At 44.6% G+C, this 6204-nt stretch overlaps 1 long non-coding RNA gene across 1 annotated transcript; it reads right to left on the bottom strand.

Annotated features, from left to right (window-relative positions):
- Positions 1–447: 447 nt before the first annotated feature.
- On the bottom strand, positions 448–1945 carry LOC120970286 (uncharacterized). Its single transcript, XR_005765000.2, has 2 exons — positions 1533–1945; positions 448–948 (listed from the first exon to the last, which is right to left on the bottom strand). It is a non-coding gene; the product is annotated as an uncharacterized lncRNA (long non-coding RNA).
- Positions 1946–6204: the final 4259 nt, after the last annotated feature.

The following is a 6204-nucleotide window of genomic DNA, read 5'->3' as shown; positions in this document are numbered from 1 at the left end:
GAGAACTATTGAATGTAAAGAAACCTCTAGTGCTAGCAATTGCAGGTCAGATTGCACTTGAATACCAGTGTCATTCAACTCGGCACCTGTGGGAAGCATGGCTGTGGGAAATGCCCGTTAAGAGTTAAACAACCATATCTACTTGTACTGTTGTACGTTACAGCGTGCTGGTGTGTGCTAAACCACCATATCGACCTGGTTTGCTCCATGCTAGCAACTAAGCCGGCGAGAGAAGGAGGTTCAGCTAGCTTGCAGTGACTTGGATTCTAGATTCTTGGGGGAGTGGAGCCAGCTTTCCTATATACACTTCGCAGGAAAGTACTCAGACTGCTTGTGCCTGAACCCTGGACGCCGCCGCTGGCACATGGTGGTAACTTGGTAGATCGCCGGTGACAACTTCCTTCAGCTGGAAACAAAACTCTTGAGGCTAGTCGAGGTGCCATAGTGGAAAGAGTAACCGAACCAGTGGTCGTGATGTGCTTGATGAAAAACCGATAGCATGATTTTCATAGCGTGAGCGTGTCTGGATGTTGTCCAAGAAGTTCCCAATGTTGGAATTGATCTCGGCTAACAACCGAGAGAAAAGTTGGGGTATGGCCCACCATACCTCTCTCACGCACGCACTGTGATCGGGGGTGCAAACAACCTATTGGTTTCGGTCCCTGTTCCCTAGCCCCACGTATAAAAGAGAGGTACTTCCTCTCCTGTATGGGTGATCCATCACATACAGATAAGTTTTACCATGACCTCAACTACCGATCCTAAAAAGGGGGAGCTAAGGGGATCAGAAGGCCGTTTCCACCTCTGGCCGCCGCAAGGCTGTGCCGGCGGCTTCCTGCTGCCACCGGCGAAGCTCCTGGATGAGCTGCTGCCTCTCCACGACTACATCACCGCGGTGCCACTGCTGTTGCTCATCCTCGCCACTGGAGTTCATGGGCTATGTTGTGCCTGCAACGAGAAAGCCTGTAAGATCTCACGAACCTCTCTGTTAATCATATGTGGGTGATCTAATGCTAGGCAAATGATCCTATTACAATAATCTTAAAGTATTATTTATAACATTGGTATCATGAGCAAGCTAATGCCTAGATTAGATCCCTAATCAAGTTCAATGAGAATCTGTTTAAGGTGATAATTATAATTAAGTCCTAATGATCTCGGGTTATGGTTAATGGTTATTGTCTATAGATTAATGCCCTCTGTTGAGTAAATGATTTGTGTTTAGGGCTAATTGCTTTTGATTAAGGCTGGATTCGCTGGTTACTGCTGATTGAATAATGATGTTGCTTAATCTTCTCTGTTAAGAGTGATTATACCACGCTTCCGCATTATGTTGATGTGTAACCACCACTGTTAACCCTTGTTTAGCAATAAGCAGGGGAATTGCATGATTAAAGAAACCCCTTTTTCCCCAAATTCAGGCAAAATCCCTAACCCTAGAAAACTTCGAAATTTTGAAACCCTATAAGTGATATTTTCCCCAAATCGGAGCCCAAATGTTGAAAATGGCGAAAAGAAGAATCCGGGCTCACCTAAGAAGCCACGCGGTGCTATCCTTTTCTGGATCCCGACGCCGCCGTCTCTCGGGACGACGCGCGGGAAGATTGTGGCCGCAGCTGCTGTGCTCATGGACACGCGCGTCGGCCGGCCTCTGTGCCTTGCACGTTGACGCCACCGTCGCTGCGGAATGCTTGCGTTGGCAGCCGCCGACGAGATGCCTCCCGCATCCCAGGCGCTGAAGGACTCCGGGTCTCGCCATGAGCTCGACATGGCTGGCGCCGTTCGGCGGAGGAGCGCACAGCCTTGAGCCAGACACGCTGCTCCGACGAACGGAGCTGCCACACCGCCATGGCCGGAGTACCTCGGATCGCAGTTTTGGTCGCCTCTGTGTCGCTGCTCCGTGAAAATCGGGGGAGATGAGGGGAGATGCCGCTAGGGTTTTGACCTCTTGCTCTGGCCCGGGAGGATCGGGGCCGTCGGCTTGATCCAACGGCTGAGGCCGTTGCGCAGCTCCGAACGGGCCTTCGGGCGCTTAAAACGCCGCTTCTGCAGCTGGGTTGCGGCCCAGCTTGTCTTATCCTGGCAGGAAACGTTTTTCCCCCTAATGTTATTGTCTTTTGAGCTGGGCCGAATGAATTAAGGGTAGCCGTGGGCTGTATTGGGCCAACAAATTTATGTTCTGCGCATATTTTCTTTTATTCAGTGCAATTCTGTAATTAAGATTATTCTAAGAAAGTCTGTTGCATTGTTATAGATAGAAAATTGCCAGAAAAATTAAGTTCTAAATTGTGTTTTAGTTTTCTTAGTACAATGGAACCAACGAGAAGTTTTGCTTAGAAAACTAATGCACAAATAATGTTTATGTAATTTCATGGCAATCCTTTAATGATGACTAAGATTTATTAATAAAAGTCCATGGATGGTTATAGGTCAAATTATGTTCTTTAGGCATTTTGTGCAGTTTTAGTGCATTCATTAAGTTTCAAATAACGTTTTTGCACTGATGAGTTTTAAAGTGCCTATAATTATGTTTAAATCTTCTAAATAAAATGGAACCAACGGGAAATTTTATTCTAGAAAATTTAATATAGCGTGAATGTTGATGTCATTTAAAGGCACATTTTATGGTCATCACTCTTCAAGTATTATTTCAATGATGAAATCTTAATGTTAAAATATTGAGCATTTTTTTCAGTCACTCATTTAAGTTTCTAAACATTAATATTTTATTTGGAAACTTTATTTGAGTGTGAAGTTTGTGGTGATGCCATCCTAATGTCATTTCTTAATGATGTGATCATTTCGAATGGGTTGAGGCCACCTCAAGGAGAATGTGATGGTCACATGGTTCAATTTTCCGCATCATAATAATATTGCGGCGATACACCTATTGGGCAAAACTGAAATTTTTATTTGGTGCATTTCATGTCATTTTATTATGATATGCATTATTGGAATATGCATAAAGACTCAAAAATAATGTTCATGGGGTTATGATCAATCCCCTAAAGAAAGGGATTTTGTTTAGGGGTTTTTGTTTTGCAAAGTACATGTTGCTACCAAATATTGTTATTTTGTGAATCCTTATGAAAATTTGTGTCCAAATTTATTACCTAGAAAATGTTATGATATCCTGACGATAATATTAATGTCTTTTTTTTGGACTGACTGTAACTTTGAAGTCTACTCTCTCGCAATGACATTTATATTTATATGTTAATTCTAATGTCACATTCATTGTATGTCGTTCAGAATTTTAATGATAATTTTGACACTTATGTTTAATGTTATTTTCAATGTTCATTAAGTGTCAAAATTTAACTTCAAGATGACTACAACACGTTATGAATCCTTGTGTCCTATGACACAATGGATTACACTTTAATGTTGCTTTATGTTAATGATGGTTATTAATTTAGTTAATATTCTTGTTGGTCTTTATGTGATTTTATGTTTCTCTAATCAAAATGGAACCAACGAGAAGTTTTTATTAGAGATTTAGTGAGCCAAATTCATAATGGCGATTGATGATATTCTGACCAATGTTGATTACTTTCATGTGTCATTATTGAATGAATAAGATTTTTTCCCCATTATCTGCCCAATGATAATACAGATTAGAATAAATTAATCATGTTTTCATTCATCTCATTGCATGGTTAATTCATGCTTGATGTTTTGCTGTGATGTTCATAACGATGTCTTCTGTTCTCATAGCAATGAACATTAATAATGATGCCAACTTCCATTTTGGCATAGACAAACCTTATGTAAATAACTTTTCCGTGTGGAGAGTGGAGATCATTTTCTCATGTAAGGAATCTCGCAATGTTTCTCTGCCACTAAGGTTTACAGATTTAATCATGATGTTAAGGCAGACATTGGGAGAGGTCTCAAAATACATGTGCTATCATGCACATTACTAATGCAATGGAGTTTAAAGTGAAAACTATTGGATTTATTCCACTAGGATTTGGAGATACTTAATTCTTCATCTAATTGATGATGTTTGTTCTTGCTCCCAGTTACTGGAGAAACTTATTTCTAGTTTCTCGAACAAATGACATGATTTTGCATGTTATTACGTCAACTTCAATTATGTAACATTAGTTTCGCCCCAGTGTGAGACAAGTTATGTTTTTCGTCTGAATGGATCATTTGTAAAGATAGTTGGGAATCGTAGCATAATTTAAAATTTTCCTACGCTCACCAAGATGCATCTATGGAGTCTACTAGCAACGAGGGGAAAGGAGTGGATCTACATACCCTTGTAGATCGCGAGCGGAAGCGTTCCAATGAACGTGGATGACGGAGTCGTACTCGCCGTGATCCAAATCACCGATGACCGAGTGCCGAACGGACGGCACCTCCGCGTTCAACACACGTACGGTGCAGCGACGTCTCCTCCTTTCTTGATCCAGCAAGGGGGGAGGAGAGGTTGATGGAGATCCAACAGCACGACGGCGTGGTGGTGGATGTAGCGGCTCTCCGGCAGGCCTTCGCCGAGCTTCTGCGCGCGAGAGAGGTGTTGCAGGGGAGGAGGGAGGCGCCAAAGGCTGTAGTGTGCTGCCCTCCCTCCCCCCCCCCCCCTTTATATAGGCCCCCAAGGGGGGTGCGCAGCCCTTGGAGATGGGATCTCCAAGGGGGGGGGCGGCGGCCAAGGGGGAAGGGGTTGCCTTGCCCCCCAAGGCAAGGGGAAACTCCCCCCCCCCCTAGGGTTCCCAACCCTAGGCGCATTGGGGGGAGGCCCGAAGTGGCGCCCCAGCCCATTAGGGGCTGGTTCCCCTCCACTTTCAGCCCACGGGGCCCTCCGGGACAGGTGGCCCCACCCGGTGGACCCCCGGGACCCTTCCGGTGGTCCCGGTACAATACCGATAACCCCCGAAACTTTCCCGGTGGCCAAAACTGGACTTCCTATATATAATTCTTCACCTCCGGACCATTCCGGAACCTCTCGTGACGTCCGGGATCTCATCCGGGACTCCGAACAACTTTCGGGTTTCCGCATACATATATCTCTACAACCCTAGCGTCACCGGACCTTAAGTGTGTAGACCCTACGGGTTCGGGAGACATGCAGACATGACCGAGACGCCTCTCCGGTCAATAACCAACAGCGGGATCTGGATACCCATGTTGGCTCCCACATGTTCCACGATGATATCATCGGGTGAACCACGGTGTCGAGGATTCAATCAATCCGTATGCAATTCCCTTTGTCAATCGGTATGTTACTTGCCCGAGATTCGATCGTCGGTATCCCAATACCTTGTTCAATCTCGTTACCGGCAAGTCTCTTTACTCGTACCGCAATGCATGATCCCGTGACTAACGCCTTAGTCACATTGAGCTCATTATGATGATGCATTACCGAGTGGGCCCAGAGATACCTCTCCGTTTACACGGAGTGACAAATCCCAGTCTCGATCCGTGCCAACCCAACAGACACTTTCGGAGATACCCGTAATGCACCTTTATAGTCACCCAGTTACGTTGTGACGTTTGGCACACCCAAAGCACTCCTACGGTATCCGGGAGTTGCACGATCTCATGGTCTAAGGAAAAGATACTTGACATTGGAAAAGCTCTAGCAAACGAAACTACACGATCTTTTATGCTATGCTTAAGTTGGGTCTTGTCCATCACATCATTCTCCTAATGATGTGATCCCGTTATCAATGACATCCTATGTCCATAGTCAGGAAACCATGACTATCTGTTGATCAACGAGCTAGTCAACTAGAGGCTTACTAGGGACAGGTTGTGGTCTATGTATTCACACATGTATTACGATTTCCGGACAATACAATTATAGCATGAATAAAAGACTATTATCATGAACACAGAAATATAATAATAACCATTTATTATTGCCTCTAGGGCATATTTCCAACAGTCTCCCACTTGCACTAGAGTCAATAATCTAGTTACATTGTGATGAATCGAACACCCATTGCGTCCTGGTGTTGATCATGTTTTGCCCTAGGGAGAGGTTTAGTCAACGGATCTGCTACATTCAGGTCCGTGTGTACCTTACAAATATCTATGTCTCCATTTTGAACACTTTCACGAATGGAGTTGAAGCGACGCTTGATATGCCTGGTCTTCCTGTGAAACCTGGGCTCCTTCGCAAGGGCAATAGCTCCAGTGTTGTCACATAAGAGAGTCATTGGGCCCGACGCATTGGGAATCACCCCTAGGTCG

This window comes from Aegilops tauschii, chromosome 7, assembly GCF_002575655.3.
Source record: "Aegilops tauschii subsp. strangulata cultivar AL8/78 chromosome 7, Aet v6.0, whole genome shotgun sequence".
NCBI classification, from domain to species: domain Eukaryota; kingdom Viridiplantae; phylum Streptophyta; class Magnoliopsida; order Poales; family Poaceae; genus Aegilops; species Aegilops tauschii.
Note: the sequence above shows the minus strand (reverse complement) of the source record. Positions and strands in the feature narration are given on the sequence as shown.